General features: G+C 41.6%; 1 protein-coding gene across 1 annotated transcript in view; it reads right to left on the minus strand.

The window, feature by feature from the left end:
* Positions 1 to 13,623, minus strand: part of FAM114A1 (family with sequence similarity 114 member A1) — a 121,865-nt gene that overhangs the window by 34,475 nt on the left and 73,767 nt on the right. The window lies entirely within an intron of this gene.

Below are 13,623 nucleotides of genomic sequence, written 5' to 3' on the forward strand. Positions count from 1 at the left end.
ATCTTTTCATAGCTATCATTGATGTCAAGAATAATTATAGTTATTAATTACAGTAAAATCATATATAAAAAAGAGGACAGTTCTTAACATTGAAAAATAGAAAAATACCTTCCAAAGAATTAATATTGTTAAAATGGCCTTACTACCCAAAGCAATCTACAGATTTAATGTGATCCCTATCAAATACCCATGACAGTTTTCACAGAACTAGAACAAATAATCCTAAAATTGATATGGAACAATAAAAGACCCCAAATTGCCAAAGCAATCTTGAGGAAAAACAAAAAAACAAAAAAAAAAACCAAAGCAGGAGGCATAACCCTCTCATACTTCAGACAATACTACAAAGCTAAAGTAATCAAAACAGTGTGGTATTGGCACAAAAACAGACATATGGATCAATGGGACAGAATAGAGAGCTCTGAAGTAAACCCACACACCTATGGTCAATAATCTTCGACAAAGGAGGCAAGAATACACAATGGGAAAAAGACAGTCTCTTCAGCAAGTGGTGCTGGGAAAGTTGGATAGCTGCATGTAATCAATGAAGTTAGAATACACTCTCACACTATGCACAAAAATAAACACAAAATGGCTTAACGACTTAAACATAAGACATGACATCATAAAATTCCTAGAAGAGAACATAGGCAAAACATTCTCTGACATAAATTGTACCAATGTTTTCTTAGGTCAGTCTCCCAAGGCAATAGAAATAAAAACAAAAATAATCTAATTATTATGGGGATCTAGGGAAACTTACAAGCTTTTGTACAGCAAAAGAAGCCATAAACAAAATGAAAAAGCAACCTATGGAATGGGAGAAAATATTTGCAAATGATGAGACGAACAAGGCCTAATTTCCAAAATATACAAACAGCTCATACAACTCAACAACAAAAAAACAAACAACCCAATCGAAAAATGAGCAGAAGACCTAAATAGACACTTCTCCAAAAAAGACATACAGATGGCCAACAGGCACATGAAAAGATGCTCAACACTGCTAATTACAGTAAGTCCCCTACATATGAACCTTCAAGTTGTGAACTTTCAGAGATGCGAACATGTGTTTGCATGTCCAATCATGTAAGTTCATGTGTCTGGCATACCTTGTCACGTGTGTGCATCCTCTACAAGTGGTTGTGCTTTTGTGTACTTTATTGTACAGTACTGTAGAGAGTACAGTAGTACAGTATCATTATTTCAAGCCCAGGATGTCCAGAAGTAAGCGTAAAAGCAGTGGTATATAGCCGATTGTGTTAGTTGGGTACTTAGGCTAACTTTGTTGGACTTATGAACAAATTGGACTTATGAATGCGCTCTTGGAAGGGAACTTGTTCGTATGTAGGGGACTTACTGTATTAGAGAACTGGAAATCAAAAGTACAATGAGATATCACCTCACACTGATCAGAATGGCCATCACTAAAAATTCTACAAATAATAAATGCTGGGGAGGGTGTAGAGAAAAGGGAACCCTCCTACACTGTTGGTGGGAAAGTATGTTGGTGCAGTCACTATGGAAAACATTATGGAGGGTCCTCAAAAAACTAAAGATAGAACTACCATATGACCCAGAGATCCCACTCCTGGGCATATATCCGGGCAAAACTATAGTTCAAAAAGATACATGCACGCCTGTGATAACCCAGAGGGGTGGGACAGGGGGGTGGGAGGGAGGCTCAAGAGGAAGGGCATATATGTATACATATAGCTAATTCACTTTGTTGTACAGCAGAAACCAACACAACATTGTAAGGCAACTATACTCCAATTAAAAAAAGAAAAAGAAAAAAAAAGATACATGTACCACTATGTTCATAGTAGCACTATTCACAATAGCCAAGACATGGAAACAAGATAAATGTCCATCAGCAGATGAATGAGTAAAGAAGACGTGCTGTATATATACAATGGAATACTACTCAGCCTTAAGAAAGAATGAAATAATGCCATGTGCAGCAACATGGATGGACCTAGAGATTATCATATTAAGCAAAGTAAGTCAGAGAGACAAATACCATATGATATCACTTATATGTGGAATCCAAAATATGACACAAATGAATCTATCTACGAAATAGAAACAGACTCACAGACATAGAGAATAGACTTGTGGTTGCCAAGGGGGAGTGGGAGAGGGATGGACTGAGAGTTTGGGGTTAGTAGATGCAAACTATTACATATAGAATGGATAAACAACAAGGTCCTACTGGATAGCACAGGGAACTATATTCAATATCCTGAGATAAACCATAATGGAAAAGAACATCAAAAAGAATGTATATGTATTACTGAATCACTTTGCGGTACAGCAGAAATTAACACAACATTGTAAACCAACTATACTTCAATTTAAAAAATGAAAAGAAAACACCTTCTGAGAGTTAAGGTGGAACTTAATCTCCTGACGTCATTATATGGTTAAAATTGCTTATCTGAGTAGATTTTCAGAGTTTAACTGCAGGGTCAGATTTAACATTAAGCAACCTAACAGGAATGAATGTTTCAGCACACAGAGGTTTTTTTGGTACTCCAGTTTTTTTTTTTTTTGTTAGATCACAAACTGAAATTCTAATTGTAAAATTTAGGGATTGAGGATTTGGCAAATGGAATTCTACTAGCCATACTTTTTCTTATTTGTATATCCCTGATTAATAGGTGAGTCAGGCTCAGGTCTGGGATACTTCAGCAGGAATTGAGGGATGTCACATTCTCTGAGGTATGGACCTTATACAGTTTCTGAGAAGTCAAATTATTGTTCCCTTGTATATCACCTATTATGATCTGACAAATGACTTGGAAATCAATGGGAACTTGGTTTACAAAAGGCATGAATTAAGCTTCAAGTTCTGTTACATTGTGGCAGCTTTTAGAAGCTAATTTCACTTATTTATTAAAATACTAGACTTTAACAGAAACTGTGAAGCACTGAGGGATGTAGTGTTATGGGCTCTCCGCCCACAGCAAGCTTACGATGTGGAGGAGGAGACAGGATATGAATGCCGTTAGTTATAATACTAGATGCAATGGTAAGATAAATGTCATTAGCAGGCTCCATGCTTCATGCTGAGAGTTCACAGGCCAAAAGAACCATTGCCAGTGGGGGTAATCTGGTGGGCTTCTTGGGAAGGCCACTTTTGAGCAGGGTCTGGAAGATGGCTTTTCCTGTTCTCTCAGTAGAAGTCAAATCTCCCAAGTGTACATGTTCGCAGCCCTCATAGCCCTTTTCATATCGGTCATTTACAATTATTTTTGTGGTTGTTAATCAATGTCTGTCTCCTTCTCTAGACTGGTTCTGCTCACCGTCCTATCCCTGGCAGCTGGTAGAATGCTCAGCTCACAGTAGGCGCTTAATAAATATTTGTTGGATGGAGAACTATTTCTTGAGCCTCCCTATGCATCAGGCACATTCCGTGTATACTCATTTCCTCCTCACAACTGCTCTCAAGACAGGTGTCATTACCCCTGAGGAAGCTGAGGCCAAGGGAAGCTCACCAGTTTGCCTGCCATCTCTGGACTAATATTTGGCTCCAGTCAAGGTGTGTAAAGCCGGCGCTGCTCCCAGGACTCGCACTGTGGGCTGGAGACGGGACAAAGGGTGCAGGATGCTTGGAGGGGGTGCCTGAGAGAAGGGCTCCCTCCAAGAGCACCAGCGGCCTCTCTTCTGGGAGTGCAAGGAGGCTGGGTGAACCTGCCTTCGGAGGAGGGCCTCTGATGGAACTGCCTCGGCATTGCTGGTCCTGCATGTCTCCCTCAGCCCCGCAGTTCTGCTCGCCTCCCTGCCCACCTGGCTCCAATAAAAACGACACTGTGTTCCTGGGTGCCTGGTGTGATGCCTGGCTTCCAGTCTACACAACTGAGCCTGACTTTTAGCCCATTCCGGTTTTCAACTGGTTCCACGTCTGACACTGACCCACCTCGTGCCCCCTCCCTATGACTTACAGCCTTGTCGTCGTGTGTCTGTGGCTCTCACCGCGGGCTCCCCTTCCCAGCTGTGAGCCACACTCACCTCCTTGACCTCTGTGTCCCGCTCGGTAGCCGGGAGCCCAGCACTCCATGCAGAGGGGTTCAGGTGTGCACTGGGGGGAGGGCACCTGGCACCAGGCGGGGAGGTTGCCGGGGTTGCTCAGTCGCTGAGCCGACACGGTGGAATTGGAGAGGTAGAAAGAGGGAGAGACAGAGAGAGAGGATGTGAGGGGAGAATTGGAGGCACTTGGCAATGATGTGATGCAGGTGTGGGAATGAGGGTGGGGCAGGAGAAGGCGGAGAGAAGAGGCACGGAGGGCACCCCTCCGGATCTCTATGTGGGGAAAACAGCATCACCTGAATTTATAGCAGCTAGCTTGGGTTTCTAGAAGAATTTTCATTTCCCAGAGGATTCCCTTCAAACTTTACTTTCATCCTGGTTGTAACTTCTACTTTCCCCCTGCCCCCTGCATCCTTAGTCATCCTGGATGGAGCAGTTATTCTTCAGACCACCTTGCTCCTTCTGCCTCCTTTCTGACTGTGACATCTGCCCTCTCCTTCCATCTGCAGAAATCCTCTCCACCCTTCAAAGGCAGAAAGGCTACCTTGCCCATGGAGCGGCCCCTGCTGACCTCAGCTGGAATAATGTCTCTTTTCTGTGCTTTCCCAGCATTTAGTCCTCTTGCAAAGTACTTCTCCATCCTGCCTCACACCACAACCATTGTACTGATGTCTGTTTCCCCTCCAGATTGTGAGGAGACTGGGAACCACAGCTTCTCCAGCTTCTGAGTCCCCAGGGACAGGTACTCACTCCTCCCTACCCGCTCCTCCCTCGCAACGCTCATCAATGGAGTTTGACAGGTGTTGGCTGTAAATTCAGCACAGTGGTTACCTCTAAGGCGATGGGGAAGGGGATGGGGATGGGCAGCTACATGCCAGGGACTTCTAACACAACTGTCATGTTCTGTTATAAACTTGGTGGTGGGTATATGGGAGTCATTGTGTCATGATTCTATGTAGCTTACATATATTTTAAAATATACTTTTGTACCTACACGAAATTTAATAAAACCAAATTTTACAAAGGATAAATATCGTATAAATTGCATCTTCCTTTCTCCCTCTGTCAGAAGATAGCTCTGTCTGTCTCTCTCCCAACTATATTTCTTTCCCTTCATGTAAAACATGGTAGAATAAAGACTTGGAGTCAATTTTCTGACAGTTGATTCTCATGATCTGATTTTGTTTACTTCCTTCTCTGTCTATTTTTTATTTTATTTCTCTTTTCTGTCTGCATCTTTCTTAACCATCTCCAACTATTGGTGCTATTCTGATGGGTGGCAATCTTAGGATAATGAGTGGAAGGAAGTTCTTACATTTTTAAAATCCAAATAAGGATGTTATTGATTAACTGAGAGATACGACAACAAAAGATGCATTTAAAAATCCTCTATGAACTGGGAATCATGTACTTTAGTAAAGATAGGGTAGTCTAGAAGCTTCTATAATTTGAGGGGCAAGATGAAGTGTGCATGCAAGGGCATGGAGCAAAACAGGACATTTTGGCAAAAAATAATACAAAATTCTTTGGATGAGTTATTTTTTCACCTGAGAGTTAAGGCTGTTTCCAGAGAGAAATATGGAGATAAATGTATTGCTTATTGAAAGAATATCATGTTGAGGGTTATAATTGAGGTACTTTCATCTACAAGTAATAGGAGGCCCAAATCAAAATGACATAAATTATAAGATTTATTGTCTTACCTAATAGAAATTCTGAATAGGGTGCGTCCCAAGTTGGTGAATTCAAGAACTCACATCATCGAGCACGCAGGTTCTTTCCTCCTTTTCCTCTCTGCCATCTTCAACTTGTTGGCTTTTGCCTTCAGGCTTCCCCTCTTATGGTTTCAAGAAGAGATTGTATTAAATGGTGGTGCCACAGCACCAGCCATCAGCACATTCTTACACCACAGTATCCTTTTTAAGAGTAAAGAAACTTTATAAGAAGACCCCTCCTGGAAAGATTTCTCCTCATGTCAGAGCATCTAGGATTGGATCACAGACCCACCCTTAAACCCACCAATGACAGGACAGGGGGTTGGGACCATGATGACTAGTTTAGAAGAACTCAGATTTGCTTGGTTTTTAAAGAGGGGAGAGGAATTGACCATCAGAATGAAAACAGGGCTCTGTAAACATGGAAGAAGAGGAAATGACTATTGTGTGGCTCTGGGAATGTTCCTCCTCAATTCCAAGGAGATGTGCAGAGAGAAACTGATTGAAGACAAAACGCAGGCTTGTTTATTTTCCCCCCAGAACAATCTCTTGGGGGCATGCTAAGGCTGTTTGCCAAGCATATGTCATTGCCCAGCATTTCATGATGGGTGTCAACAGCGCTGTCCTGGGGCCATTATCTCCCTCCAAAGACACGTCTATTTTCAGATGGACTGTGAAAATAACCCAACTATTTCCACATAGAAAAGTGATATCAGTGTGTGATATTACAAAGGCAGGCACAACATTTGTAGTGAAGAGCTGCATGGTCGTCATTACCTTTCTTTCGTGGTCTTATATGACTTTCCTCTTAGGAATTATCTCTCGTCCATTGAATGATGTCTTGGCAAGACTGCAAATCATGGTTTCTTTCCCATCGGCCAAGGGGTGACATATGACCTGAGCTAGACCAATTTGACCCACTTTCTTAGGACTTTGATTTATAGCGACACGAGGGTGGAAAAAAAGATCTGAGCTTCTTCATTCCAGTTGCTGAGTCATTCCTGCTTTTAGACACCCCAATATCCCCCTACCCCCACCAAACTGCCTTGGTCCTGAGCCTGATTCTCCAGTCTTCCCTTTGATTCTGTGAGCTACCAGTAACATCCTTGCAAAAAGATTCTTTCCTGCTTCAGTTTCAGAGCTGGTTTCTGTTGCCTGCTATATACATCTAACATCTACTTTATTTCGTAAATTCATAGGATGTCTGAGCTGTAAGAAATCTTATAGATCATTTGGTCAATGCCCGCATTTTACAGCTGAGGAAATTGAAGCTCCCAGAGGTTAAGGGTTTCACCCAAGGTTACATCACAGAGCTTGTCAGTGACAGAACTGGGAATAAGACAGGGTCTCCTTTGCCCAGGGTAGTGTAGTCAGTTTTTAATTTTAATTCCTTTTTAGTATAAACCACAGCCTGACTTTCTCCTCTCTCTCTCATGATTAATACAGAATAGTGACTTTAAAATCTTCATTTCCCCCCGCAAACTGACAACTTGCTTTGTGTAGTTAAAAAACTTGTTTCAGAGATAGTCCTTTCAGGTATATGGCATCTGGTAAAGACAGGCATCAGTTTATATCCTTATATGGAGGCTTAATTCTTTCCAGCTATCTATAAATGTTTATTTTTCTCTTGAAATTCATGTTTGGAAAGGAAGTGGTTTGCTCTAGGGAAACATATGGGCTAGGGTTCTGAAAGTGATTATCTACCATTTTTAACTCTAGCTTCTGGCTGTGTGCATTTGGGGAGAGCCGTCCTCAACTCACACTAAAACATATATATCTGCTCTATTTTTTCAGTTGCTTTAGGGCAGTCGTAGCTCATACAACTGCTGCCAAAATAGCCCAATGTTAGGGTAGGAGTTGAGGAGGGTTTTAATATAGTACTAATTATGTGCCTGTCTCTATTTTAAGCACAATACCCGAAGGTAAGTACTTTTATCAGGATCCCAACTTATAGGTGAAGAAATTAAGGCAAAGAGAGGTCAAGTAGTTGCTCAAGGACACACAGGTTTAAGTGGCAGAGTTGAGATTTGAACCCAGGTGGTCTGGGTTCAAAGTCCATGTCCTTAACCCTCTTCCCTGTTACATCTTAATTATGGAGGTAAAGGTAGATCCATCTTCTTAGGAAGATATTGTCCAATACCTTTTCATAAACACTTCTAGCAGGGGGTTCTGTAGCATGAATCTCTTGTGTCCCAACAATGCTTGGAGGGTATACTTAAAAAGCACCACTCAACTGCAAGTACTCCTACACAACAAATGCTTTTCTTGTCTCTACCCATGCAACAAAGCACATCTAAAGAACTTAATTATTTGGTAGTTGTGAGAAAAATTGCACAGAAGGAAGCTTTTTGCTCTGGATGCTCATAAAATAGGATCAAAGGTAAATCATTTAATAGATTTTTAAAAGAGGTAAATTCTTTGAACTCATCTCAAGATCCCCTTTGGTGAATGATATTAATTACAGTGCAAAAACAGACAAATATTGTTTAGAAAAAGCTGTGAACTAAGTACCTGGAAAGTCTCTTTCTGCTTATGGGTTCAAAACATTTTTCTACTTGAAATTTGTTACAGAGAAACAGGAAATCATCTCTATTCCCCATCCTATTTTGGCAAACGGACTATGTTTTATTTTTAAACAATTCATCAAAACAAAGTTCCCCTATGTCAAAACAAATCAAGAGTGCTTAATGGGGGAGACCTTCAAGACGGCAGAAGAGTAAGACGTGGAGATCACCTTCCTCCCCACAAATACATCAGAAATACAGCTACATGTGGAACAACTCCCACAGAACACCTACCGAACGCTGGGGTAGGGCAAAAGAAAAAAGGAAAAACAGAGACAAAAGAATAGGGACGGGACCTGCACCTCTGGGAGGGAGCTGTGAAGGAGGAAAGGTTTCCACACACTAGGAAGCCCCTTCGCGGGCGGAGACTGCGGGTGGCAGAGGGGGGAAGCTTCGGAGCCACGGAGGAGAGCGCAGCCACAGGGGTGCGGAGGGCAAAGCGGAGAGATTCCCGCATGGAGGATCGGTGCCGACCAGCACTCACCACCCCGAGAGGCTTGTCTGCTCACCCACCGGGGCGGGCAGGGGCTGGGAGCTGAGGCTCCAGTTTCGGAGGTCAGACCCCAGGGAGAGGCCTGGGGTTGGCGGCGTGAACACAGCCTGAAGGGGGCTAGTGCACCACGGCTAGCCGGGAGGGAGTCCGGGAAAAAGTCTGGAGCTGCTGAAGAGACAAGAGACTTTTTCTTGCCTCTTTGTTTCCTGGTGCGCAAGGAGAGGGGATTCAGAGCGCCGCCTAAACGAGCTCCAGAGACGGGCGCGAGCCGCGGCTAACAGCGCGGACCCCAGAGACGGGCAGGAGACGCTAAGGCTGCTGCTGCCGCCGCCACCAAGAAACCTGTGTGCAAGCACAGGTCACTCTCCACACCGCCCCTCCTGGGAGCCGGTGCAGCCCGCCACTGCCAGGGTCCCGTGATCCGGGGACAACTTCCCCAGGAGAACGCACTGCGCGCCTCAGGCTGGTGCAACGTCACGCCGGCCTCTGCTGCCGCAGGCTCGTCCCACATCCGTACCCTTCCCTCCCCCCAGCCTGAGTGAGCCAGAGCCCCCGAAGCAGCTGCTCCTTTAACCTTGTTCTGTCTGGGCGGGGAACAGACGCCCTCAGGCGACCTACGTGCAGAGGCGGGGCCAATCCAAAGCTGAACCCCAGGAGCTGTGCGAACAAAGAAGAGAAAGGGAAATCTCTCCCAGCAGCCTCAGGAGCAGCGGATTAAATCTCCACCATCAACTTGATGTACCCTGCATCTGTGGAATACCTGAATAGACAACGAATCATCCCAAAATTGAGGTGGTGGACTTTGGGAGCAATGATATATATATTTTTTTCCTTTTTCTCTTTTTCTGAGGGTGTATGTGTATGCTTCTTTGTGTGATTTTGTCTGTATAGCTTTGCTTTTACCATTTGTGCTAGGGTTCTGTCTGTCCATTTTCTTTTTTTTTTTTAGTATAGTTGTTAGCGCTTGTTATCATTGGTGGATTTGTTTTTTGGTTTGGTTGCTCTCTTCTTTCTTTCTTTTTTATTTTTAATAATTTTTTACATTTTATTTTAATAACTTTATTTAATTTATTTATTTATTTCTCCCTTTCCTTCTGAGCCGTGTGGCTGACAGGGTCTTGGTGCTCCAGCCGGGTGTCAGGCCTGAGCCTCTGATGTGGGAGAGCCGAGTTCAGGACATTGGTCCACCAGAGACCTCCTGGCTCCATGTAATATCAAATGGCGAAAACTCTCCCAGAGATCTCCATCTCAACATTAAGACCCAGCTCCACTCAACGGCCAGCAAGCTCCAGTGCTGGACACCCTATGCCAAACAACTAGCAAGACAGGAACACAACCCCACCCATTAGCAGAGAGGCTGCCTAAAATCATTATAAGTTCACAGACACCCCAAAACACACCACCAGACATGGTCCTGCCCACCAGAAAGACAAGATCCAGCCTCATCCACCAGAACACAGGCACTAGTCCCTTCCACCAGGAAGCCTACACAACCCACTGAACCAACCTCACCCACTGGGGGCAGACACCAAAAACAATGGGAACTATGAACCTGCAGTCTGCGAAAAGGAGACCCCAAACACAGTAAGTTAAGCAAAATTAGAAGACAGAGAAACACACGGCAGATGAAGGAGTGGGGTAAAAATCCACCAGACCAAACAAATGAAGAGGAAATAGGCAGTCTACCTGAAAAAGAATTCAGAGTAATGATAGTAAAGATGATCCAAAATCTTGGAAATAGAATGGAGAAAATACAAGAAACATTTAACAAGGACCTAGAAGAACTAAAGAGCAAACAAACTGATGAACAACACAATACATGAAATTAAAAATTCTCCAGAATGAATCAATAGCAGAATAACTGAGGCAGAAGAACGGATAAGTGACCTGGAAGATAAAATAGTGGAAATAACTACTGCAGAGCAGAATAAAGACAAAAGTATGAAAAGAATTGAGGACAGTCTCAGAGACCTCTGGGACAACATTAAATGCACCAACATTCGAATTATAGGGGTCACAGAAGAGGAAGAGAAAAAGAAAGGGACTGAGAAAATATTTTAAGAGATTATGGTTGAAAACTTCCCAAATATGGGAAAGGAAATAGTTAATCAAGTCCAGAAACACAGAGAGTCCCATACAAGATAAATCCAAGGAGAAACATGCCAAGACACATATTAATCAAACTATCAAAAATTAAATACAAAGAAAAATATTAAAAGCAGCAAGGGAAAAACAACAAATAACACACAAGGGAATCCCCATAAGGTTAACATCTGATCTTTCAGCAGAAACTCTGCAAGCCAGAAGGGAGTGGCAGGACATATTTAAAGTGAGGAAAGGGAAAAACCTACAACCAAGATTACTCTACCCAGCAAGGATCTCATTCAGATTCAATGGAGAAATTAAAACTTTACAAGCAAAAGCAAAGAGAAGTCAGCACCACCAAACCAGCTTTACAGCAAATGCTAAAGGAACTTCTCTAGGCGAGAAACACAAGAGAAGAAAAAGACCTACAATAACAAATCCAAAACAATTAAGAAAATGGTAATAGCAACATACATATCGATAATTACCTTAAATGTAAATGGATTAAATGCTCCACCCAAAAGACATAGACTCGCTGAATGGATACAAAAACAAGACCCGTATATACGCTGTCTACAAGAGACCCACTTCAGACCTAGGGACACATACAGACTGAAAGTGAGGGGATGGAAAAAGATATTCCATACAAATGGAAATCAAAAAAAACTGGAGTGGTAATTCTCATATCAGACAAAATAGACTTTAAAATAAAGACTCTTACAAGAGACAAAGAAGGACACTACATAATGATCAAGGGATCAATCCAAGAAGAAGATATAACAATTGTAAATATTTATGAACCCAACATAAGAGCATCTCAATACAAAAGGCAAATGCTAACAGCCATAAAAGGGGAAATCGACAGTAACACAATCATAGTAGGGGACTTTAACACCCCACTTTCACTGATGGACAGATCATCCAAAATGAAAATAAATAAGGAAACACAAGCTTTAAATGACACATTAAACAAGATCTACTTCATTGATATTTACAGGACATTCCATCCAAAAACAGCAGAATACACTTTCTTCTCAAGTGCTCATGGAACACTCTCTAGGATAGATCATATCTTGGGTCACAAATCAAGTGTTGGTAAATTTAAGAAAATTGAAATCATATCAAGTATCTTTTCCGACCACAGTGCTATGAGACTAGATATCAATTACAGGAAAAAAATCTGTAAAAAGTACAAACACATGGAGGCTAAACAATACACTACTTAATAACCAAGAGATCACTGAGGAAATCAAAAAATACCTAGAAACAAATGACAATGAAAACACGATGACCCAAAACCTATGGGATGCAGCAAAAGCAGTTCTAAGAAGGAAGTTTATAGCAATACAATCCTACCTCAAGAAACAAGAAACATCTCAAATAAACAACCTAACATTACACCTAAAGCAATTAGAGAAAGAAGAAGAAGAACAACAAAAAAACCCCAAAGTCAGCAGAAGGAAAGAAATCATAAACATCAGATCAGAAATAAATGAAAAAGAAATGAAGGAAACAATAGCAAAGATCAATAAAACTAAAAGCTGGTTCTTTGAGAAGATAAACAAAATTGATAAACCATTAGGCAGACTCATCAAGAATAAAAGGGAGAAGACTCAAATCAATAGAATTAGAAATGAAAAAGGAGAAGTAACAACTGACACTGCAGAAACACAAAGGATCATGAGAGACTACTACAAGCAAGTGTATGCCAATAAAATGGACAACCTGGAAGAAATGGACAAATTCTTAGAAAAGCACAACCTTCTGAGACTGAACCAGGAAGAAATAGAAAATATAAACAGACCAATCACAAGCACTGAATTTGAGACTGATTAAAAATTTTCCAACAAACAAAAGCCCAGACCAGATGGCTTCACAGGCAAATTCTATCAAACATTTAGAGAAGAGCTAACACCTATCCTTCTCAAACCTTCCAAAAAATAGCAGAGGAAGGAATACTCCCAAACTCATTCTACGAGGCCATCATAACCCTGATACCAAAACCAGACAAGGATGTCACAAAGAAAGAAAACTACAGGCCAATATCACTGATGAACATAGATGCAAAAATCCTCAACAAAATACTAGCAAACAGAATCCAACAACACATTAAAAGGATCATACACCATGATCAAGCAGGGTTTATCCCAGGAATGCAAGGATTCTTCAATATACGCAAATCAATCAATGTGATACACCATATTAACAAATTGAAGGAGAAAAACCATATGATCATCTCAATAGATGCAGAAAAAGCTTTTGACAAAATTCAACACCATTTATGATAAAAACCCTCCAGAAATTAGGTATAGAGGGAACTTACGTCAACATAATAAAGGCCATATATGACAAATCCACAGCCAACATCATTCTCAATGGTGAAAAACTGAAACCATTTCCACTAAGATCAGGAACAAGACAAGGTTGCCCACTCTCACCACTATTATTCAACATAGTTTTGGAAGTTTTAGCCACAGCAATCAGAGAACAAAAATAAAAGGAATCCAAATCGGAAAAGAAGAAGGAAAGGTGTCACTGTTTGCAGATGACATGATACTATACATAGAGAATCCTAAGGACGCTACCAGAAAACTACTAGAGCTAATCAATGAATTTGGTAAAGTAGCAGGATACAAAATTAATGCACAGAAATCTCTTGCATTCCTATGCAATAATGACGAAAAATATGAAAGAGAAATTAAGGAAACACTCCCATTTACCATTGCAACAAAAA

This window comes from Balaenoptera ricei, chromosome 5 (assembly GCF_028023285.1).
Source record: "Balaenoptera ricei isolate mBalRic1 chromosome 5, mBalRic1.hap2, whole genome shotgun sequence".
In the NCBI taxonomy this organism is placed as follows: domain Eukaryota; kingdom Metazoa; phylum Chordata; class Mammalia; order Artiodactyla; family Balaenopteridae; genus Balaenoptera; species Balaenoptera ricei.